We start from the raw sequence: 25,621 nt of genomic DNA, 5'->3' as shown, positions 1-25,621 counted from the left end.
AGATTCCATGAGAAAGTGCCTATGAACCACTTAGCACAATGCCTTGTGTAGAGTAAGCATGCAGTAAATGCTATTTATATCACCATAAACAATAATGTATTATTATTACAGTAAATAAAGGAAATGCTGGACAAAATTTGAGCTCATCCATTAAGAAGTCTGAGTTCTAAAATTTCAGGGAGAGTCCACATGGTGCCTAAGAGGGAGAACATGAGTTTTGTGGGCAGCAGACAAAGACCTGGAATCCATACACAGCCACATAGATGGGGCAGGTTTTCAGAGCTGTGTAGGAGCTCTGACAGGAGTGGTTGAAGGGATGGTCTCCAGAAAAGGTGGCAATGGGAGCCTCGGCCTGCAGATCCTGGCAGACTACTGGCCTGTGTCAGAGAGGCCAATAGTCGATGGCCTGAATGTAGAATTCTAATGCTTACAAAGGGTGGAGAGGGCCAGATATATTGTCAGTCTGACAGGTTACCAAGGTGAGGACTCAGGCATGGAAAAACAAGTTAGGTACCCAATTAGGAGGGAGACTTGGAGAACAAGCAGAGGGACAGGGCATAGAACCAACACTCGACCCAGGTGTCAGCCTCTTTCTGACCCTGTTTCCTGGGCTCGTTGACTGCAACCGAGTCATCTGTGCTCTTTATATTCATTCCCCTCACCCACATTCAAGCCCAGACATACAGTGCTGCTGCAGACAATCTCCATCACCGTCTGGAAGCTCTGAGCAATCATGGAGATTTCAAGTTGTGCCAGAGAATAGGAGACTGGCTAATGTTTTCAGATTTTTTTTTTTAATGAGGAAAAAGAATGGAGTTAAGAGACCATAGACTTAAAAGCTTAACAATGCTCTCTGGCAAAATTCTAAAATGGATAATTAACCAGAGGGCTTGGAAAACTTTAGAAACATATACTGATCATAGGGAAACAAAACTAGTTCAGTAGGAATAAAACATGGTCAGACTAAGGATAACATTCTTACTAACCAAAGAGCAACAGATCTCCTCCCTGCAAAAAGAAAAAGTACAAAATAAAGACCCCTATAAAATAAAGAGATCCTGATCTCCTTCCCTCCCTTACTCCCTCCCTGTACCTGTCTGTCTATGTCTCTCTCCCTCCCTCCCCTTCCTACACTCATATACAGTAATACAAATGGCTAATAAATATTTGACAAAAGTTCCACTCCAACAGTAATGAAAGGAAAGCAAATTAAAACACTGAAATGCTACCTTTTACTTACTGAATCAGAAAATATTTTAAAATAATTAATACTTTAAATAGCTTGAATTAATTTAAAGTAAATTTTAAAATAATTATGCTGAACATTGATGAGGGGCAATGAGACAGACAATTTTATACTTCCCTGGTAGGAGTATAAATTATAAATTTAATGTCAATTTGTAATAATAAAGTAATGATGGCTAACACTGAGTGCTTACTATGTATAAAGGCCTATACACATGCATCATTTTATTTATTTATTAGAACAACCCTATGAAATAGATAACGGATATCCTCATTTTGCATCTGAAGAAATTAAAACGATAAGAGTGTCCAAATGCCCCAGAGACTCTGATTATCACATGCCATCTGGGAGAGGGAGGATGAGGCTGAGTGGGAAGAGGATGAGAGGAGAGGTTAAAAAGTCCCACAGGTGATCCGATTTAGACATAACTATCAATATCTCTCTGATGAGAATAACAATACTGCATTATACTGCACATAAGCAATTTTGGCAATATTCAGAATCTTAACAGTGTTCATATCACTGAATTTGATTCTATCTTATGAAAAACATTCTAAGGTTAGAAAAATGTGAAGAATTATACTCTACAGTAATTTTATAATGGTAAATGTTATCTCAGTAACATTGAGATACCTTAAATATCTAGCAATAGGTAGAATGATTAAGTAGTAACAGGAAAAATAATAATAACTTTTATTGTATGCTCATTATGTGCCAGGTACCAGTTTAAGCTTTATTTGAATTGTCTTATGTATTCCTTACAGAAACTTTAAAAGATAGAGGTTATAATTATCCCTATTCTGCATATAAGGAAACTGAGCCGCAGAAAAGTAACTCCTCAAGATCAGAAGATAACCATGGCAGCATCAGGACTAGAACCCATGCAACTTTACTCCAGTATTTTTACTATTAACCGTCACATTCTATATATTTAATTTATTTCCATGATGAAATATTATGAAGCCATTAGAGATAATATTTTCAGAGAGTTTTGCATAACAAGAGGAAATATTTACATTATACTCTTGAAAAATTGCCTATATAGTATGATCTCAGCTATGTAAAAAATATACAAAGAAAATGCCTGGAAGGAAGTACACCAATTAACAGTAATTGTCTTTGAATGGTTTGGTTATGAGTCATTTATTTTCTTCTTTATACTTTTCTGAATTTTTTGAATTTACTAAAGTAAGCATGTGCTCTTTATATTTTTAATTTTTTTTAAATCCAGGGTGTAAAACAAGGAAGTCATACTCACGCCAAATTATCCTTCTTTCCACTTTGACAATGTATTTTAAAATTTGAGGGACTTCCCTTGTGGTGCAGTGGTTAAGAATTGGCCTGTCAGGGGCTTCCCTGGTGGCGCAGTGGTTGAGAGTCCACCTGCTGATGCAGGGGACACGGGTTCGTGGCCCGGTCCGGGAAGATCCCACATGCCGCGGAGTGGCTGGGCCCGTGAGCCATGGCCGCTGAGCCTGCGTGTCCGGAGCCTGTGCTCCACAACGGGAGAGGCCACAACAGCGAGAGGCCCATGTACCGCAAAAAAAAAAGAATTGGCCTGTCAATGCGGGGGACATGGGTTCGAGTCCTGGTCCAGGAAGATCCCACATGCCACGGAGCAACTAAGCCCGTGTGCCACAACTACTGAGGCCCGTGGGCCTAGAGCCCATGCTCCGCAACAAAGAGAAGCCACCACACTGAGAAGTCCGCACCGCAGTGAAGAGTAGCCACTACTCGCCACAACTAGAGAAAAGCCCGCTGGCAGCAACGAAGAACCAATGCAGCCAAAAATAAATCAATTAATAAATAAAATAAATAAATAAAATAAAATTTGACAAAGTAACATATTTAGTGCATTAAGAAAGGGAACAAATTTAACATAAAATATCTTGAATTATTTATTAATGGAACAATGCTTCCTGTATTAAGTAAATTAAAGAGGATCAAGATTAAGGCTTATATACTCTTGAATTTCTACTCCCTTTACCACTGCATCTAATAGAGTGCCTTATACAGTGTTAACTTTTGGCAAATATCTGCCAAATGAGTGACCTTGTCTTGTTTAATATTTTTTTAAAAATCAGTGACAAGGCATGAAGAAATGTTTATGGAATTTGTAGTGACAACTGATACAATAGAAAACAGAGTCAAGATTTGAAATTATCTAAGCCAAATACAGGATGAAATATAATACTCATTAAAGTTTTCAAAGTATCAATGGTTTACATATCAAAAGTCTTAAAATGATTTATCCATTGCTTTGCTTCTAATTCTAGAAACATCCCAAGGAAATAATGAAGAATATGCACAAAGACTTAGCCTGAATGATGTCCCTTATAATACTCGGTAACACTTAAAGATTAGAAACAGGTAGACATATAACAGTGATGATAGGTTACATATACTATGGGTATCCTTAAAGTACAACATTACTCAGTAAAAGGATATTGTAGAAATTTATTCATTGATTTAGAAATATTATCATAATATGTTAAGTAAAAAAGGCAAGTTATAAAACAATACAAACAGTGTGATCCTAATTTAGTTAAAATACATACGTGATAGATAACTAGAGATAAATGCATGGAATACACATTGGAAGGCTAGACATTAAAATGTTAGCAGAAGATATTGTTGAATGGTATAATTATGGGTAGTTTTGTATATTTGTATTTTTTTCATTATACCCTGTTGAATGTGAATTACTTTTTTAAAAAACGTAAAAATATCCTCTATCCAACTACAGAATGTGCCTTAGGGTGTTGTAGTTAGTGCTGATTTTACAATATTTCATGTAAAAAGAAAGTATGGATGTATGATTGCCCTAAGTTCTTATATAGCTAGCAATGCAGCATGGCAGCTAAAAAGACATTAATTCCAATCTTAAGTGATACCACTAGCAGCAAAACCTCCAAACTATAGGCAGCATTGACTCCCCTGGGCTCTGCAGTGGGCCAAGAACATTGATAATAACTGCATTCAGTTCTTACATTGTTTTCAGAACCAACAAACCAGGGAGTCCAGAGCAAAACAAGCAGGTAGCTAGGACATCTGCTATGAGCAAGGTTTGCCCAGGAAAGAAGAGTCTACTGAGAGGCATTACCTCTAACATCCTTCCCAGCTTGGTATCTGCTGTATTTTACATAATCCTCCCTGTTTCTACCACCAGGAAACATCCTGGGCTGGTTCCCCAGAATAACACAGTACATTTGTCTACATGGAGGATGGGAACTGGTTGGAGTTGAACTTTAGACCCTGGACTTTAGAGCCAGGAGGAACAGAATGATCCTGTTGAGAGTATCTGAGCTAAGCTGAGAAGGAGAAAGACAGACACAAGAGGGGACGAGCAAAACTGACAGGCTGGTGGGCCTAATGAGAGCCTAGAAACCCAAAGCCTGGCATGGGAGGAGCTGAGAAGCAGAGAGATCACCAGCAACAGCAAGACAGAAAGACAGCTTGGGCAGCCTCACATCTGGGAGGAGCTCATGGCATATCACACTCATTTATTCACCAAACACTACCTGAGGACTTGGGTGCTGTAGACATAAAACTGAGTTTCATACCCAAGTGGCCCTGGCCCTCATGGAGTTTGGAGCCTGTGTCAATAGAAAAAGAACCACCAAATGGACTTTGTTGAAAAGTAAATGACACATTTCAAATTTACATGTTCTTTTTGCAGAAGAAGCATGCTTAAATTCTACATATCATTACTTTTTATCAGAAAATAGGCTTCCATGTTTATGTCCTGACAGCATAATTTAGCATAGGAGCCCACTGGGCAAATTCTTTAACTTGCACAGTCATCTACTATTTTGTTGTCACCCCAGATTTACAGGGTGGTGATAACGCAGCTCATGAAGCAGTCCCTGCTCATATTTAGAGGAGGTTGCCCAGGTTTTTAAGACCAAGAAAATTTTGAGGCATGTTTTAGGTATATATATCTTAGGACTTTCAACATGGGGAAAGGGTGTCAAATGAAAAACTGAAATGATCATACAAGGACTGTTGGAGATAGACTCATTTACTCCCTATTGGAACTGAATTCATTAAAGACTGGCCTGAACTTAAGTACATAATTTGCCCTATCTGACATTTTGAAGCTTTATGCTTAAAGTTTCATGAGACTCAAAATGAAATGTTTGTAAGTCAGAACATGGAAGAATAGTTGTTATTGATAACTGAAATCTCAAAATAGCAAAAAATAATTTCTGTGACATGTGATTTGCAGGGTGCACAGGAAAGGGTAGAAAAAACAAGGTTAAATATTTTGCAAAGTTTGATAAACCTGGATTTACATTTCCATCCTACCACTTATTAGGTATGTGACAGAGGCAGATTAATGAATGTATTTGAGTCTCAATTTTGTCATCTGTTAAAAAATGGAATGGGGATATAAATTCCACTTTATGTAATTACTAAAAGATTTCATGAGATGTGTATTGTGAATACCAAGCATATATCAATGACTGCTTTAATGTGAGTCTCCTCCCCGCCCCACATTAGAATCAAATTGTTGGAGGCCAGCATGGGTTTTGACTCTGCAGCCACTGATTCACTACATGGCACTGCAAGGAACTCTATCATCATACGTGCCAGGCACTCGGGATGTAACTAGGAATGTAGATAAAATGTCAAAAACATCTTTCAGTGCATGTAATGAAGTTTTAAAAAATGCGTTTATAATGTCTCTTGTATCATTTTTATTGCATTCAATTCAGCAAACATTTATTGAATGCCTACACCATCTATATTCATTCTCTAGTTTAGTGGAACTTCAAAGATCTATTGCATTTCTCTGTGAGATCAGAGAATGGTGTTTCACATCTCTCATCCTGACATTGAGAAGTTTTCTGGCCTCAACTCTGCAGGGCCAATTTACTTGACCTTTAAGGTTCACTCTGGTACTAAGGATTTCTATCAGCTTCACGAATTAACAAAAAATAATGCTTCCCACATAGTAGGAAATCAAACACTTATTCAATAAAAAAGGGAAGAAAGAAAGGAAAGGATGGAAGAAGGGAAGACATTCTGAAAGAGGGAAGGAGAGGCACCCCTAGTCAGTCACACACAGATAGATAGACAGAGGGCAGTCAGAAGTACAAAGGACAGTCAGACAGACAGAGGGACAGTTGGTTAGACACACAGAGGGATAATCAAAAGACTGAGAGAAAGACTCTTACTTATCCTCTTGTTCTCTTATCTTTTGACCATGACAGCTCTTACCTATTTCATGGGCTACTGAAACAAACATTTTAAAAATGAGAGAAAGCTTTAGGTTCTAAATGGTAATGAAGAGTGTCAATATTAAGTATCAAATAAAACAGACAAATCACAGTAACATAAGAATACTTGATTTTTAAAAATTCCTATAATCTGCCTACTGAAGCCAATCAATTTCAAAAAAAAAAATCTGAAAAAGAGGTCAGATTCATTCTGAACTTTTCGGTTGAGCTACTTGGTTAATAAATCTGTGGGAAACCAGCCCACGTTTCCCACAGTGACATTCGTCTAGTCATTGGGAAGCTCACCAAGCTCTACCCCTTTCTTAAAATTAGAGTCATCCTGATGATTCTTCCAAAAAAAAAGTCTCTTTGGCCCTCATCCCCTTATAAAGTTCCCAGGGCAAGCTGAAGGCATCATATATATAGACTGAACGGGACTTAAGCTGCATAGCTCCTACATACATAGCTATGAGGGACCCTAGTTGATAAGGCCTGGCAGTTACATGACTGAGGTCCAAAGATTTGGAGGAGGAGCTGAGGTGGGGAGGAGAAGCACTCAGCCAAAGTGCTAGGACTCAAGGTTTCAGTCACTCATGAAAAACAAGCTAAATATTTTTGCAGTAAAACCTGAAATCTGCTTCCCCTATCAGTGAGAACACTGGCCTCCTGCATGCCACAGGGCTCACATGGGACTTGGAGACAATCTCTATCACTTGACAGGCCTGAGTTTCCATTCAGCCTCACCTCAGGCAGGGCCTGTATGACTATGGATGAACTGGGGAGGGAGGTTATTTTGCCCAGGGCCCCATTACTAGAGGAGACTGCAAGGCCAGGTTCATTATGTAAGGTACCATCTTTAACCCTAAGGTGGCACTGCTGACAGATACCTGTAGGGCAAGCACTCTAAATTGCTTTTCCCATAGTAGGCATGGGCTACTAGTGCTAACACCCTTCTCCGGTCACCCTTGTGATCAATGGCCTCCGTTTACAGGCTGCCGGACTTGGACAGAGGCCTGGGCTGGAGCTGAGAGAAGAGATGGTCAGCCCTGCCTCTGTTACAGGTTGTGGGCAAATTACTCCCTGGCTATGGGTCTCAGTTTCTACATTCATAAGATAAAGGGGCTTGACTAATTGATTGCCAAGGTCCCTCCTGGCTCTCATTTTACCTACAACTTTTATATCCACATCTTAGACCCTCCACCCAGCTAGGGATCCAACACTGGATGTTGACCCATTAGTTTAGTGCTCTAACCAACTGAAGCCAACGACCACAGCTCAGGGCCAGAGAGCCTCAGGCAGGAGACCATTGACATGTCAAACCTGACCTACTCTCCCATTCTAGCTAGGTGATCAAAGATGCCTTGGATTGCAATCTCAATTGAGATTCCAATACCAAACCTCTTATTCCCTCCTTTTCCTTTGCTCTAAGACTGATAGAGGGCTTTCCTGGTGGCTCAGCAGTTGAGAGTCCGCCTGCCGATGCAGGGGACACAGGTTCGTGCCCCGGTCTGGGAGGATCCCACATGCCGCGGAGCGGCTGGGACCGTGAGCCATGGCCGCTGAGCCTGCGCGTCCGGAGCCTGTGCTCCGCAACGGGAGAGGCCACAGCAGTGAGAGGCCCGCGTACCGCAAAAAAAAAAGACTGATAGAGCATCCCAGAGCGAGAGCCAACCTTACACACAGCTGCAGTCAGGACAACAGCTGCAAAACCCAGCTGAGGAACAGGGTCCTTCATGTGCCAGCCATCCTTCAGTTAAGGACTCATAACACCAAGCACCTTTTGTACTTTGGCAACATCTCTGCCAATATCACAATAATGGCCAAGATCTAGGCAGTAGAAGGACAGAAAACGCAATACCCCAGGGATATAATCCAATCTCAGCAGCCTTAAACAGACTAAGAAAAACAAGTTGTGTTCCGGCTGGGCTCTCAGTATTAATGTTTTCTGACATTGAGTCTTGTGATCTGCCTATCCATGGTTGGAGGTGAGGGGGTAGATAAACAAACAAACCCATTTTTCCACATCGATATTCTATAAGCTAGCTGAGATCTCCAAAGCCTCTACAATCTTTTTTTTTTTTTTTCTCTCCAAAGCTTCCCCAGAAGTACTCTTTAATTAGAAGAGTTTCTCCTGTTTCTATTAGAGATATGATGTTTGATTTGGAGACCTGGCTTTCAAAGCAACCCCTTTCAGGCAGGCTAGCTTTTGTCCATCAGAGAAGCCTAGTCCATGACAGTTTTGTACACAAGACAGAGCAGGACTCACCTCAGTGGTATGAAATTAAAGAATAACTGAAGGAGGCAATAGACTTGGAAAGAAAAGCCAACCACTTGGCACAGGAAGGGGATGAGAACAAGGATACACAGAACAGCCCAGATCACTTTCACTTTGTCATCAGAGAGCCCCTGAGGACCGATTCCTGTTTGAGCTGGAGCCTGTAGTTTTGACAAAGTCCCCGAACATGATCCCTAAATTGATTTTAAATCCTTCTTCAGAAGAAACTGAAATGATAAAACAAACAGCACCCTTTAGAGACCATCTGCCAGAAACCACTCAACAGATGGGGGCTTAAAACTCTATTAGCCTGCTGCCTGCCAGTCTCTGTTTAAACTTTAAGAGAATTTACAGGTGTTAAATGGGCCCCCAGGAATTGTAGGCCTCTTCAGGGCATAGGTTCTAATGAGGCCTCTGTGAGAATTACTAGAAAATTGGATCAAGACTGGCCTGTGAGGCTCCAACCTAGCCCATTCGTAGTTCACCTGGAGGTCTTGAGACATAAAATCTCCCTCTCAAATCAAAAGTGCTTAGGCTATGTTTTCTTTAATTGAAAATTCACAAAGAAGGCTCTCGGAGAACATTGGATTTCTATACTACAGCATGCAAAACTTAGACATACAATCCAAAATGCCTAAAGCTCGCAACTTTTTCTATTTCCATATTGGTTTCCTACATGACCTTGGGACCAGCAAATGCATGAGAGAGTATCTAGTACAAAGCCAGCACACAGAGGAGGAAACTAAAAACCACAGAGAAGAAGCTACTTGCCCAAAACTTTGCAGGGTGTTGGAAGAAACAAGATCCCACTATAATACAATGTCCTTCCTAATATATCTGCTACTCTGGACCCAGAGTGGATGGAAGGAAAGACACTACTATGGTAGGGGGTGTAATGGACCAAGGCAGGGAAGGGTGCTATTCCAGCTACCTATTGCTGTGTATCAAACCACTCCAATACTTAGGGCTTAAAACAATGACAACATTTATTTTGCTCACAGATATGCAGTTTGAGCAGAGCTTGGCAGGTGCAGCGCATCCCTGCTCCACTGAGGGTCAGCGGAGGTATCTGAAGCCTGGGGGCTGGAATTATCCAAAGGCTTGCTCTCACTCACATGTCTGGGGATTGATGCTGGCTCTTGGCAGGGACCTCACCCAGGGCAGTGGCTGGAATATCTATAAGTGGCCTTTCCATGTGGCTGCCTATCTTCATCACAGCCTGGTGGCTGAGTGCCAAGGGTGGTGGTGGAGGAACACCCCAAGAGGGAGAGAGCAAGATGGAAGCTGTTACCTTTTCCAATGTAGCCTCAGAAGTCACTCAGTGTCCCTTCTGCTACTCTCAGTTAGGTATGAGTCACTAGGCAAGTCCACTTTTAAGAAGGGAATCGCACCCCACCTTTTGACAGAAGGAGTGTCAATGAGTTGGAAGACGTGTTTCAAAGCCACCACATATGCCAAAGACTTTTTTTAACCACATGGGGTAGAAAATAGGGGAGGTTTACACTATTTTAAACAATCCCACAGGAAAACTTGTTTTACTCTGTGAATACTATATATAAGGCACTATATTGAACACTTTATTTATTTATTTATTTATTTTTGGCTGCATTGGGTCTTCGTTGCTGTGCACGGCCTTTCTCTAGTTGCAGCGAGCGGGAGCTACTCTTTGTTGTGGTGCACGGGCTTCTCGTTGCAGTGGCTTCTCTTGTTGTGGAGCACGGGCTCTAGGTGCGCGGGCTCAGTAGCTGTGGCTCTCGGGCTCTAGAGCGCATGCTCAGTAGTTGTGGCGCACGGGATTATTTGCTCCACAGCATGTGGGATCTTCCCGGACCAGGGCTCAAACCCGTGTGCCCTGCATTGGCAGGCGGATTCTTAACCACTGTGCCAGCAGGGAAGTCCTTGAACACTTTATATGCATTATCTAATTTCAATGTCAATTCTAACAACAAGAGAAGCTACACTCACATTTTACTGATGAGAAAACTGAGACTCAGAGGTTAATTTTCTGAAGCTCACTCAACTAGGAAGTGGCAGAGAAAGGTTGTATTCTGGTTCTAAATCTCTTTTCACAAGTTACACTTCTTCAGCAATAGACAGAAACTGTATCTTGGTGATGTGTTATGGTTAATTTTACGTGTCAACTTAACTGGGCCAAGGGATGCCCAGATATCTGTTTAAACATTATTTCTGGGTAGTCTGTAAAGGTGTTTCCAGAAGAGATTAGCATTTGAATTTGTGGGCTGAGTAAATCAGATGGCCCTCTCTAATGTGAGTGGGCACCAACCAATCCACTGAGGGCTTGAATGGAACAAAAAGGCAGAGAAAGTTGAATTTTCTGCTCAATGCCTGACTGTTTAAGCTGAAAATCAGTCTTCTCCTGACCTTGGACTGGAACTTATACCATCAGCATCACTCCTGGTTCTCAGGTCTTCAGACTTAGACTAGAATTTACACCACCAGCTTTCCTGGGTCTCCAGCTTATGGACGGCAGACCATGGGACTTCTCAGCCTCCATATTCTCATGACCCAATTCCTTATCAAAAATCTCATTTTATATGTATAAACATACACATATATTCTATCTCATTTTGGTTCTGTTTCTCTGGAGAACGTTTATACATTGTGCAATATCCTAAAATATGCTGAGCCCTAGAGAATTGTGATATGATTGAACCTTCCATCATATGCAATAAAATTAGGAAAACTCTCTTTCCCACTTGCTGGCAAAGTCTTCTTCTCTACAGATGGGAAGAAAGCTGGGGCTATAAACTTGGATGGAGTACTCCTGGTGAAACTCTGTCTACCTCGTGTACCAGTGGAGGGGTCAGTGGTTCTTTGCCTGGCTGGATCTTTTTCATCCTTCAGGCCCAGCTTAGATGTCACCTCCTTAAAAAGTCCTTCCCTGATCGCCCTATTAGAGAAGGTTCCCATATGCTGGTATGATCCATTACTACCCATCATTTGCTTTCTTCACATTGCTCATCCCAATCTGTAATCACATCTCTGTTTAGCCACTTGCTCACTGTCTGGCTCTCCTCCTAGAGTGCAAACCCCATGAGGGCAGCGACAATCTCTATCTTATGCATCTTTACCAAGTGCTAAAATACTGCCTAGCAGAGAGTAGGTACTAAGTAAATATTTGTTAGAAATGAACGAAGGAAGGAATCCTAGACTGTTAAAATCTTGAGATCAATTACTGACCTCTAGGATGCTAGGATATTGGTCCACATCCTCAAGCCCCACTATGAAAAAATCGGGTATAATAAAAGTGATCTTAATGAAGTACTTTCTATGAGTCAGATACTCTGCCAGCACTTTATGAATATTTTCTCATTTAGTCCTACAACAACCTTCTGAAATAGATATTAGAAATGTTCCCATTTTCTAGCTGATGAAACTGAGGTCCAGAGAAGATATATAACTTGCCCTCATCTAACACTGCTAAAAAGAATCAAAGCTAAGAGTCCCACTGAGGTCTGTTTGACTCCATACCTGATCTCTTAGCTATTGGGCTATACTGCTAAGTATGGGTTTGTGTAAAGATCTGATAAGAAAAAGCAGCTGGAAATCAATTTTGAACAATTAATTTTTGTGAAAAATAAGAATTGCATACAAAAAACTCTGGAAATGCATAAAGCTAATATTTGGACTGGGTCTCTGCATGCTGGTGACAGGTACCCAAATTACAGGAGAACCATTTATGAGCCTCTTCAAGCCTGGATCTTTAGAAGACAAATAGAGACAAATATGACAAGATTTGGCTTTGTTTGAACCCTTTAAATAGGAGGATGACTTGATCTAAACTCTCAGTTTTCTACCTAGTGATAGAGTTTTATGCAGAAATCAGCTCCCATGCCACCTCCAGTACCTCCCCTAGTTGGGTCTTGTGACACTAACTCGGAGACCCGTTAGTGAATGAAGCTTGATATCTTCTGGGCTCCTCCACAATTCTAGGACTTTAGGCCAATTTAGGAGGAAAAGTTCCTATAATTTTTCTCAGTTACTAGCTTTACAATGTCTATTGCCCTTTTAATTCTAAGCCTTTGATGTTTTCTATTCAGTCCATTATATTTGAACCATATTCCCAGTGTCTTCTTACTTGGGAGAGAAAAATAAAATCTAGCTTGCATTTGCCAGCCCGTCTATTCATCCTGCAGAAACATAATGGAATAAGCCATGTAATGTTGTTGTGCTAAAAGAACTACAATTCTTGAGATGAATCTCATTCAATCCTGTATTTCTCACAAAATCTCAGGGCTGAAAGATACTTCAGGAGGCCAGCAAGTGCATGTCTCATCTCAAAGCCCTTGGCAATGACAGCTGACCCTTCTGACTCTCCTCCACCAGTTCCGTGTGTGTATGTGTATGTGTGTGTGTGTGTTTGTACTTCTGGGGGGAATGGGTCACTCTAGTCCATGGGTGGCCAGTGCTGACAGATGGAAAGGTCCTCCTTATTTACAATTTCAACTTGACTTCCCTCAAACTGCCCTTTGGGAACCTGGTGGGAAAATAGTTCTTTTCTTCTAATCAGTGCTTTATTCATTATATGTTACAACTAGTCTGAAATTTTAAAAACTTATCTTTGGAAGCAGCTGCTTTTAAGAAAGATTGCTTCCATAATCAAATAAATCTCACGAAGAATTATCTACAAGTAGTAGACATTAAAAGAAACCTGTTGAACAAATGAATGAATGAATGGCTGAACTAGTTTCTTCACATCAATAAAAATAGAGGTTTCCATTATATTCTTTATAGATACTACTGGGTCACCACCCAAGTACATCCATTTTGAAGTGAGAGGAAAATAATAACTCTGTCCTCCTCTGGTGCCCAGCCCGGGAGACCAGAAGAAGCATCACCTTAAATTTCCCATCCTCTCAATATCCAGCAAAGGGCTTAGCACAGAATGAATGTTCAACAAATACTCCAAAGAATTTCCAAAAAAGGAAAGAGTTCCAGAGACCATTCAGCTCAACCATTTTCCTCCCAGAAATACAAAAGAGAAACAAACCAGCAATACCCAGAGGTTAGGTCAAGGTACTAGACATGACTGAGGAGTTCTTGGAAGGCTCAGTATTTGAATGTCCCTTCCCCCAAACATCTTTTCATCTGCTATAGATGCCTAAAGTTCCTTGAATGGAAGAGTAGAGCCTGTTCCAACACACATTGTCAAGCTTTCCCTTTGAAAGTGTCAAGATCCAAAGAAAAGACGAATTAACCTCAACTCACACTAAGGTGTAAAGAACTATTGGCAAGTATTTTCCAGAAAGCTACATGAAACAAACTACAAACAAAAGAATGAGTCCAGTGAGTCCTAAACCTTGCCTCTCTGGGCTAGGTGGTGATGAGTGAACTGAGTTTTCCTCTCTCCTCTGGAAAAAAAAAAAAAGGTAGTTTGGAAAGATGTTTGAGTGAACTTCTGTTCTTAAAAGATGCAAGACCCACAACCCTACACTCATTAGGTGTTGACCAGCTCTCCAGTGGTTTGCAAGAGTATCTATTACCCCATTAATTACATGTCAGGACATGCTCCAGGATGTCTGAGTCAGGACCCATGGGACACTGGTACTGTGTGAGAGTCCTTGGTCTACTCTGGAATGGCACTTCCCACTCATGGCTTTAAGAAGCAGCTGTCCACATGTAGCAGGTGGTCCAAGCATACGGTCTAAAGCGATGCTTCTCAAATGTTAGCATGTATATGAATTACCTGAGGATCATGTTAGAAATTCAGGTCTTGATTCTATAGGTCTGGCTTGGCCTGAGATTCTGCATTTCTAACAAGCTCCCAGGTGATGTCCATGCTTCTGGTTCATAGACTATACTTTGAGTAATGATGGTCTGTACAATGAGGTAATTACTAAAAGTAACTAGGCTTAAGAAGCTTCTTGGGGACATGTTAAGCAAGCACTCTCCTTAGATCCCCAAATGCAAAGATTTTGATTCAGCAGATCTGAAGTGGGGCCCAGGAACCCTGAGTGATTCATAGGCAGTTAGTGGACAGTAGTTTAAGCGCTACTAACAGAAAGTTTTATGGAAGGCATGTCCCCTGGCCTGTACCAAGCAGAAAAAACTCACCTGCATCCAGTCCTCCTGATCACTTAGGACAGTGGCTCTCAAACTTTAGGATGCATCAGAACCACCTGGAGAACTTGTTAAAGCATGGATTTCTCGGCCTGTGGCCAGAGTTTCTGATTTAAGTAGGTCTGGTGTGGCATCTGAGAATTTGCATTGCTAACAAGTTTCCAAATGATGCTGACGTTGCTGCTCTGGCTACCACATTTTGGAAACCAGGGGTCTAGGTGAAAGGTAATCTTATTAAAATCACCAAAGTAGCTTTTCAACTCACCCCTACCTACCCACCCTCATTATGACATTCTTTGGGGGTGTGGGGCTGGTGGTTTGTCTTTTCAAACAGATCCTCAAGTTCTAAGCAAACTTAATCCTGAATAGACAACAGAATTAAATAAATATCCTCAGGGCACCAGAAGGACCTGTGGGACTGCTTGCTAACTAGGGTCAGGGGTCCCAGATGCACTGCGCCTTCTATCCCCAAAGGAAGTCCTTAGGACCAAGCCCAAGGAAAGACCTAATCCTTGCTGAGTAGGAGGGAAGCTCCTACACAGGGTGGTGGGACCCCGTTCTCCCTCTCAGTCCCCAAAGAAAAAAAGGTCATAACTTCCTCCAACTCAGACACCTCCAACCAGATGAGCTCAATCATTTATTGGCCCACATGAGGGTAGCTTTGCTTTAGTCCAACAGCTTGTCTATATGGAAAGTAGGGTGCCACTTTCTAGTTCATCGAGTTCTTCCCCAGATTCCCACAAGACAGGGAGAGGAGAAATGAGTTCTCTTATTTCACGGAATGGTAACACATTCTCCCTGGGACCTGTGATAATCAGAGGTGTGGCTCCTTCCCTAAAACAGTCCCAGACCCTTGAAATCAGGTTCATGTCAACATCTCAAAGGCAGCCTTGAGAGGTATCTCGGGGAAGAGGCAGCAGCCAAAGAAGTCGTCCCAGACAGACAGCACCTCAGCTGCGCATGTGAGTACTTGGAGCTGGGACCGGAGAAGTAGTGTTCTTGGGTTTGGCCTGTCCTGTGGTCGCGGGGCTGGTGAAGGCACTGGGTCGCAGGCTCACTGGGTCTGAGCATCTCAGTTTCTTTTTCTCTTCCTAGGCAATGGCTGCATTGTCTGCTCCTCTTGCCTTCTGCCGCTCTGAGTTATTGAATGCCACCAGACAACTGGTTTCCAAGGCAGCACAGGATCCCAATGGTCAGAACCCTACCTGTATAAAGCTCCAAGCTGCCAAAGCTTAGGGACAATTCTGAGGCAGAAGCTGCCTTCCGTGGGGTGACATGTAGCTGGGTAAGGTAGAGGAAGAGGGGGTACTGATCGTGTTCTCATGTTCTGGATTTTGGGGACACTTTCCAGTTCAGATATTCTGTCTTCTTGTTTGACCACAAGCCCCAATCTTTGGTGATGAAAATATATAGAAACCCTAGAAACACTAGAAGTAATCTCAAAAGAACAATGATGGTCATTTTAATTAACATTTTTGAGTCTCATGGTATAGGTAATGTCGGTCCCATTTTAGAGATAAGGAAACAGAGACTCTAAAAGCTAAGGTAATTACACAAAGCTACCACTGTCTAACCCGGGTCTGTCTGTCACCAAAGACCTTCCCTGTCCTCCATACCCTGCTGCTTCTCCCCTCACAAAGGACACCAACTTGGCAGAATGGCCCTGGAAGGTAGGAAGAAGGAAAAATAGTCTTGTCATCTGACCATCAGAGTGACCTCAAATAGTCACTTAGCCTGACCTTGAGCCCCAGGTGATTTAATTTCTCTTGTGGGGACCATGCTGAGGATTACACACAATGGAATTTATAAAGGCATCTGTACCCTACAAATGTCTACACTTAAGGAAGGGGGGGTATTTTATTTTCAAAGGTGGGGAAATGGTTCAATTTCTTTGTCCGTGGACAATGTAAAGTTAGAGTTTCTGTTTATCATAATTAATATCACAGATTACATATATGGGCACAGATTTCCTAAGTGCGTTACTGTGTTTCTCAAGAAAACCCGGTTACGTGCAGTTAATAAACACGTTTCATAAACATAAACAAACAAAACGATACCAACACTGTAGAATGGTCCTTAAAAGTAGGAAGAAGGAAAAACCTTGCTCCCCAAGAATTCAAAGGACACACCCAAGAGTGAGCAAGAGGATTTGGAGCTGGCACAAGGACTGGCGCTCGGCTGGCTGGATGCCCACCCCCAGCAGCAGCTAGCTGAGTGTCTGCCACAGTCTGCAAGTGAAGCCAGAGTAGATGTCCTGTGCATTGCCCATGTCCAGCTGCCACCAGCTGTTGAGGCTAGCGGGGCTGTGTGCGTTCCAACCCTTGTGCTCATACCAAGCCCAGGATAAGTGCCTGTCTCCTCTGCTAGGTCCATCAGTCTCATTTCTACTTTTGTCAACATCCTGCCAACAGTCTGCCAACTCAGAAAAGGGCTTTGAAGCTAACATGGCTCTGCCCATGGCACAAACACACAAAGGGTAGAGAAACAGGTTGAGAACTTCAGAACGTGCAACAGAATGGAAACCCTTCCAATGTTCCCAGCACTGAGGCATTAAAATAAAATCATTTGACAATTATTTGCCTGGATTGAGAAAGTGAAGTCATTTTTGGAGCAGCCACTAATCTTAAAAAAAATGAGTGTGATTTGATCGGAGCAAGGAACCAGAGCACTTGAAGATTTTGCTGCTGGACACTCCGCACATTCATGAGGTGTGGACAAAGACTGGAGGGTGAGTTATGGGGGGGGCACGCAGCCACTGTGAGCCTTTGCAGAAGTAGTAGTAGTTGACTAAGTTAAGATCAATGATTTCCTTGATTACCTTGCTTCCTCCTCTTGCAATCCTGGTCTCCGTCTCAATTTCTATTCCTATCGGCCAGAAAAATAAAGATTGTTTATGGAGCTGAAATAACACCTGCTTGGTTTATCTTATTTTAGAAACAATAAAAGCTAGGGAGTTGGAGATATAAAGGAGGAAAAAAATCAATTGTATTCTTTCATGTTGGAAACATTAAAAAATAAGTCACCCTGCTCTCTGATGTAAGGCCCAGTTTGGCTCTCCATTACCCAGGGTGATTTCCAATTTCAGCCTGCAACTTCCCAAGGTTTAAACTCGACTGCACTATAACAGAGTGCCCTTGAAAGACCCGAAGAAACTTTTTCTGGTCAGTTTTTGATAATTCCAGGCCATGAATTTGATGCTAAACATGCCAAAAGAAAACATTTACTGTTGGCACTAACATCTAAACACAATCAGCAGCCTGAATCTGGCTAAATTACATTAAATGTTTTCAAAATGTTTTAAATCTTGTTACTTTGTAGCATATTTGTAAGGAAGGCAAAGGAGATTTTTTCCACCCTTATACAGATGTGAGTGTTGAAACCAAAAAGAAAACAAAAGGATGAAGTGACTGACCCCAAACCACAAGGATAATAAATGGTTAAGCTGGATTAGAATCCAGGTTTTCTGACTTCTAACGCAGTTCTCTTTCTGCTCTGCCGTGTGCCTTTGCAGGATGCTGCCAGCCCAAGCAGGGGAGTCGGCTGATCAGATAAGACAGCCAGGCCATCTAGGGTAATCATGAGCAAGCATGGCAGGAGGAAGGATACAGCATTCTTTCTCCCTGCAGAAGGAGATCTGGAGCAGGACAGGGCAGTTTGAAGGGTGACCCATCACACACACACACACACACACACACACACACACACACACACACCCTCCCCTGCCCGCGCTTACTGACTGTAGGCAGGATACCAGCCGTTCCCTGACTCAGTTTCCTCATCTCTGATGAGGGAGTACCACATATTCTAAAGCAGTGTTCCAAAACTATATGGCAACGAAGATCTATTTTCAGGCTAAACATTTTTGCCAACCTATGCATGTTGTTAGTTGTACCTGAGTAGCCACTGATATTGTTATTTATCAACCAGAAAAATGATTCTGAGTGAGTTTATATTTTTCTAACCACAATAGCTTCGAAATTCATTTGAAGAAAAGTAGTACAGAATGTGCAGGACAAAATAGCTCCTCAGTCTAAGGAGCTGCTGGGAGCCAGTATGGATATGAGATGGGCTCTTCTATCAGACCCAGCCCCAGAGCTGGTATGAAGCATGTATTAGTGGGTGACTTTGAGCTTGGTTGCCTACGAAGGAATGTTTACGAAGTTTCTCCTCCAGCAGCTTCTCTAACAGCACTAACTTTGGGAGGCGGAGGCGAGGGGATCAGTGGGGAGTGGCAGTGAGGGACCCTCTAGCAGTTTCCCACAATGAAGTGATTTCATTCTGAAGCTGGCAGCCAACACCACTGTCTGTGGACTGTTGGCTTCTTAGCTCCAGCTCCCCTCAAGTGACCAGCCTGCTTCAACCTCAACCCTGCACTCAGGGCCCTGACTCTCCACAGGGGAGAGGCACTATATGAGGGTCCAGGCTGCATCACAAAACGCTTTGGCCAGGAAGCCCCAATGTCTCAAACACCCAAACATCCTCGGCTCTGTTCTGAGACAAAGCCATTGGTTGGTGCTTTGAGGAAAAACCCTGAGGTCTCGGGGAGGTGTTCTCCAGGGACCTATTTTACCACGACACCTGTCTGCAGACTATCTCAGGGGACAGAGATTCAAAGGGCACATGGTGGAAAATGCTAACCTGACATCTTCCTTCTCCTCAGACTGGATCCTGCCTATAGAAGAGGGCTGGGTTTCAGAAGGGGGAAGTGGCAGACAGGAGCTGTCCATTCCTGCCTGGGTGCCTTGACTCTGCCGGGAAACAAACTGAGCACGCGACATCCCTTCTCATGTAATTCTCTTATTAACTTTGTGAGGCACATATGAATACCCACCTCCCCATTTTGTACATGGGGAAATTGAGGCTCTGAAAGGGTAGCTAACTTGCACAAGGTCGCAGCTGGTCAGCAGAAGAACACTGAGGCATGGCTGGAAGCCTGTGCTCTTCCTAATGGATGTCCCCACAGAGAAGAAAATGGCAATGAAGAAGGTTTGGGACCCTCATGGTATCTATGACATATCGTTGACCTATGGATTACTCTTCATACCTGCCAGTTCCTCCCTTTCCACCAGTGCTAAAATGACTCAAAAAGAATAATATGTATACATTTTGAAAAGTACATGCAAGGAGGCTGCTGTTAGCCCAGATCCATCTCAGTAGTACTGACATAGCATGGAACCAGAATGCTAATGACAAAACCTAAATGGCACACACAGGACAGACAGGCTGCTGAATTTGAGACACCTGCCCCCATCCTCAGCCTCCAGTGCTCTTACCCCTCTTTACTTGGCTAACTGCTGGTCTCGCTTCAGGACTCAGCTCAGAGGCCCCCTCCTGGAAGAAGCCTTAGCTGACCTCCCAAATGCTCTCAAGGGCCCCAAGACTTTTTCCTTGACGGCCCTTTTCAGATTTTCTACTTCATCATTCCTAAGTGCTTGTGTAATATCTGCCTTCCCAGCCAGGCTGTGAACTCAAAAGGGAGCCAGGACCCATCTGTTTATTCTCCACCACATAGTAGACCCTTGTAAACATATGTTGACTGCTTTAGAACTGCCTTGGGACATTAAGAGAATAGAACTAAGCCCTGTATGGAAGTACAGTCCATCATTTATTCATTCATTCATTTATTCTTCAAATAAGTGCCAGACACCATACTGGGAAAACAGTGAATAAGAACAGCAAGATGAACCAGTTTGCAGGGCAGAAATACAGACACAGATGTAGAGAACAAACGTATGGACACCAAGGGGGGGAAAGCCATTGTGGGGGGGATGAATTGGGAGATTGGGATTGACTTGTATACACTGATGTGTATAAAATTGATGACTAATAAGAACCTTCTGTATAAAAAAATAAAGAAAATTCAAAAATTAAAGGAAAAAAAAGAACAGCAAGACCCTGCCCCCCAGGAAACAGCAAGACCCTGCCCCCCAGGAAACTGACATTCTAAGTGGGAGGGCAGACCAGGAACAAGTAGCGTAGATATATAACATCAGGGAGAGGTAAAAGCTATGATGACAAAGTAAAGCAGAATAGGGGGCTAGAGTGTCAGAGTGGTCAGGGAAGGCCCCTAAGAAGATGGCACTTGATCAAAATCTTGTTTGTATGGAGGTCAAGAACAGCAGGTGACACTGAAAGAAAGAAGAGAGTTCTGAGTTGAGGATAGTATGGGTGCAAAGACTTTAAGGCAGGAGTCTGTGTGGCAGGGTCCAGGAAGGGCCAGGAGGCCACTGTGGCTGGAGTGAAGACTGGGAGGGAAGAGAAGCAGGAGGTGAAGTCAGAGGGGTGGCCTGGAGCATGATGATATAGTAACAGTGGCTGGTGCCAGGCACTGTTTAAGGTGCCCTAGGAGAGCCCATCATCCTCATTTTACAGATGACAAGGCAGAGGCATAGAAAGGCCAACTGCCTGCCCAGCGATATAAGTGGGAGAGTTGGGATTTGAACCCAGGTGCTCTGATTCCAGAAGCCAGGGTCTTGTTGTAACACCCCTTTATGCCCTGTACACAGGTTGCCAGATAAAATAAAGAAATAAGGATGCCTAGTTACATCTAAATTTCAGATAAACAACAAGTAGTTTTTTAGTTTAAGTGTATCTCAAATATTGTGTGGGCATCCTGTGTTTGTTGCTGTTGCCATTGTTTTTATTTTTTTGGTCAGGTCTGTCAACCTCACCTGGATTTTTTCCTAAATGTCCTGAAATCCTTTAGAGCAGAGGTCAGCAATTTTTTTCTACAAAGGATCATATAATAAATATTTGGGGCTTTGAAAGCCACATACAGCCTCTGTCTCACATTTTTCGTTAGCTTTTTTTTTTCTTTTTTCTTTTTGTCTGCTGTTGTTTGTTTTTAACAATGCTTTGAAAACCATTCTTAGCACACAGGGCATGCCATTTTGCAGTTTCTGATCCTTGATCTAGAAGGTCCTGAGTACCAGACAGACATGGTCTCACTTAGGTCTTGGTTCTTTGCACTCAAGAAAACTCTCACACAGTCCTAAGAGACAGTGTTCACACCTTACCCACAGTACTCTTATTTGGGGAGCATGAAAGGGTTGGCTGATTTCTGGTTCAACATTGGCTGAGGAATGGCTGCCTGCTGGACTCAGGGTTGGCACTCACTTTGGCATACCGTGCAGCCATGGTTCCTGATTAATGAAGCAATGGACAAGCCTTTTCTGAGGATCAGGTTTGTCCTAGTTGTGTCTGGGATGGTGATTTGACCGCAGGGCTTCCCTGCCCATGGGATGTTTCCGAGATGAGTGAGAGCTGCACCTTGTGAACCAAGCCTCCTTGGGCTCCATTCTGCTCTCCAACCCTGTGTGTGTGTGCACATGGAACCCTGTGCTCTCCTCAGCTTCTTCTTCTCTCCCCAGGCTTTGATCCTGCCTTATTCATCACCTGTCCCCATGGGTGACCCCCTCCAGGCCTCTATTGCTTCTTTCTTTCTCCAATTCCTAATTAAAAAGGCTTCAGTCAAAATACATTTCCTATTTCATCAGACCTTCAAGTCTCCCATTTCCTGGACATTTCAGATTGGCCTGGAAGAGTCTTAAAGGTAACGTCTTATTTTCCTTTTGTTCTCACCATGCCTTACCAAGTCCCTTTGTATGCGTGGAGATCACTTCCTCTTTATATGCTTGGTGTACACTGTCATAGAATTTAACTTCTCTGAGAATTAAAAGCCATCTCTCTCTCTCTCTCTTTCATGTCCCATCCCCTTTCTCTGAGTTTCTAAGCTGTCTCCTCACTGCTTGCCAGCCTCATCTCTTTTCTGAAGTTAATCAATTTAAATGCAAGTCTGCAGGATCCTCACACAAGACCCTTTTCTTCATTATTGTACCTTCCTGTTCCTTAAAAACATTCATGATCCTTCACCTAACTTAGGTTTTCTGTTTACCTTTCCATTTTTCCAATGTAGTGGTTGATTTAGCTGGTATATAAGAAATAGTAAGTAATAATAAAACAACCAAGCAATACTATTGACTGAGCCCTCCACCAGGGACTGAGGAAGTTCTAGAGAAATAAAAGATCTATGGGTATGTGTGTGTGTGCATGCACGTGTGTGGGGTGGAAGAAAACGGATGTCATTTTGATTTAGTCTTCTAGGGACAGGATATAGCACAGGAGGTCTTCCTCTTGACTTCCTCTCTGGGGAGTTTCCAATGTCTGGCTATGACCAATCTGACTGTTTTAAATCAGAAACACTCTATGGCTTTTGGACAGGATTTAAAAATCATAATAAGAAAGATGTCCCTAGTTTCTATCTCTCTTTTCTATAATTTGGTCCTCTGGGTTACATGATCCTGTGGACTTTGTAGCTGGAGAAACCCATTAGTGATAGGTACCATGTTGATAGATCTGAATGTTTATTTAACAACAGTGCGGATGAAAGTATTAATAAGTCACTGCTTCCAAAGTCAAAAGCCATTGCCACATTAATTCATCTGTGCACACAAGATGTCCACTGCTCCTAAGAGTGTACATAAGAGCTTTGCCAATATGAATGTAAGACATAATTACTCAACAATAAACACACTGTACACTAGTAACAGCTGTTATCAACAGCATGTTTGAAACCAAAACAAAGGCAGTACTACAGGATTTTTTTAAAACCTCTGCCTATCATTCTCATGGAGGTAAAGTCAGAGGAAGTGTGACTAAGCTAGAAGTATTTTACTCAGCCACCATTCTACTCCTGCTTTTAGACCAGGCAAGATGTTTGGCCTCATTCTGTCTAGCCAGAAAGTAGGAAGATGAATTCTAAAGGAGAGTTACTTAGATCTTCAGGACAGGACTATTCATTGGCCATGTATCAATTTTATGTTTTTTCTTGTTAATATTAGAGAACTAGCTTTGATAATTGCTTTACTCTGGCTGTGAATTTTATATCGGCCTTCCAGATAAATAGAGGTCCATATAGCAATGGCTGATCACCATTTATACTGAGAATCTTGTCTGATAGCCCTAACTGTGGGGGAGAAAGTGATGGTAAATGTAATTCATTTTGTGAATCTCTGTAGTATATATATATATATATACATATATATATATATATGTATGTATATATATATTTGGTATTTTCCATATATTCACAAGGGTGCCAGCACAATTCAAGACAAATGTGAAGTAGGCAAAATCTTCCCCCCCCCGGTTAATCACTGCCCCCCCACCCGCCCTGCACACACACACATACACACAGATACACACATATGCTCAGCCTGTCTCAGCAGTCTAAGTGAGTAACTTGCGTGAGACTCTTGGTTCCCGTGCTTATTATCTGAGTGACCTCAGGCAAGCTATTTCCCCCTCTAAGTCTCAGTTTCTTCATTTGACTATGTGTGTGGGGGGGTAATAATAGTATTTGCATCCTTATTGGGTAAGGATGAAGTGAGAAAATGCACGTCATTCTCTTGGCTGCCACACCTAGCACATAGTAAGAGCTTACTAAATACCAGCAAGTATTATTATTGTTGGCCAAGCTACCCCAGTGCAGAATGCACCGAGGCCCACCCTTCCTGGAGATGTTCCAAACACTAGACTTCAAAAGCTAAATGGACCCATCAGATTCCATATAGCCCTCCCCTGTGATCTTTGCTAACTAGTCTGACCTCTGACTGGTCCAGGTGAGTGCCATGGATTCATGAGTTGCCCTGTTTGACTGGCATTTCTCTCTCCTGCAACAGGCATTATAGACACAAACGCTGGGATCCCTGCTCAGTTTTTTTAGAGTGGAAGGAGTGCTTGGTACCCTGGAATGCAGACAACTCACTAACCTTCAGTAAGATCAGGTGAGCAGTCTTCAACATGCCCCATCATGCCTTCGTCTCCATCCTGGAACTCTGAACGCACCTCTGACTGTTTTCATGCCTACACCCCTCCAAAGCCTCATGGTGCCCCCTCCTTCCCTTATGCTCTAAGGAAAGAAAAAACTGCTTGTGGCTGCAGGTTTCCCAGAAAGTTCTGGTGAATTATCTCTGCAGCTCTAATCTGCCTTCCAGGGACACAGGACAGGGCCCACCTTCCCAGAGAGAATACATCCCCTCTCTTAGGAACTGCTGTTACATTGTAGAATCCAGCAGCTGCAGGGTGACTGGGCCTTAGGGGCCCCTTCCCACCAAAAAAGAATGAGCTTAGGGGACAGACACAGGGCTTCATTGCTGGAGAACCCAGAGAACAGGCCCCATTTATAAATGTGGGAGGTAGCTTGGCAGAGAGGAAGAGTAGGCAGACATTTAAGGCAGACAGATGGGAGGAGAGCTCCTAGTTTTCCCGGCCACGTCAGCCTTCCTGTGCCAAACGGTGGCAATAATAAGGATGAAGACTCTCCACCGGAAAAGCAGGCACTCCTGAGGAGTATCTCCTTCCTTCTCAGCTGAACCTGGAGGGCAGCCTTACTCGGGGGAGTGCAGAGTTACACTCTTCCTGGAGAAGTAAATCCTTTAAAGGAACAAGGAAGAGCCAGCACTGTCAAGCAAAACAGAAATAGACTGGAAATGATTTCCAGTGGAATTGAAGCAAAAACTACAGAGCTGCCTTCTCCTGCAGCTGTCTGCTGGGGACTCACTGGGGAGTCCCTTGGTGCCCCCATTAAAGAGACTGCCGGACTTGTCCTCAGGTTCCACACAACCGCAGGGAGAGCGGCACGTTTGCGCAACAGCTCGCCCTCTGTGGATGAGAGGCACCCCCCAGACAAAAGCAGACTTCTGGATGGGGTGAGCAGTCTCTTCCCTTGGGTTCCAGTAATGAGTCCAGAAGCTTAGAAGGCCTTTAAACAGGAGGCAAGGAGAATACAATGTATAT

This window comes from Kogia breviceps, chromosome 11, assembly GCF_026419965.1.
Source record: "Kogia breviceps isolate mKogBre1 chromosome 11, mKogBre1 haplotype 1, whole genome shotgun sequence".
Classification (NCBI taxonomy): domain Eukaryota; kingdom Metazoa; phylum Chordata; class Mammalia; order Artiodactyla; family Physeteridae; genus Kogia; species Kogia breviceps.
The sequence above is the reverse complement of the archived record's forward strand: the minus strand, read 5'-3'. Positions refer to the sequence as shown.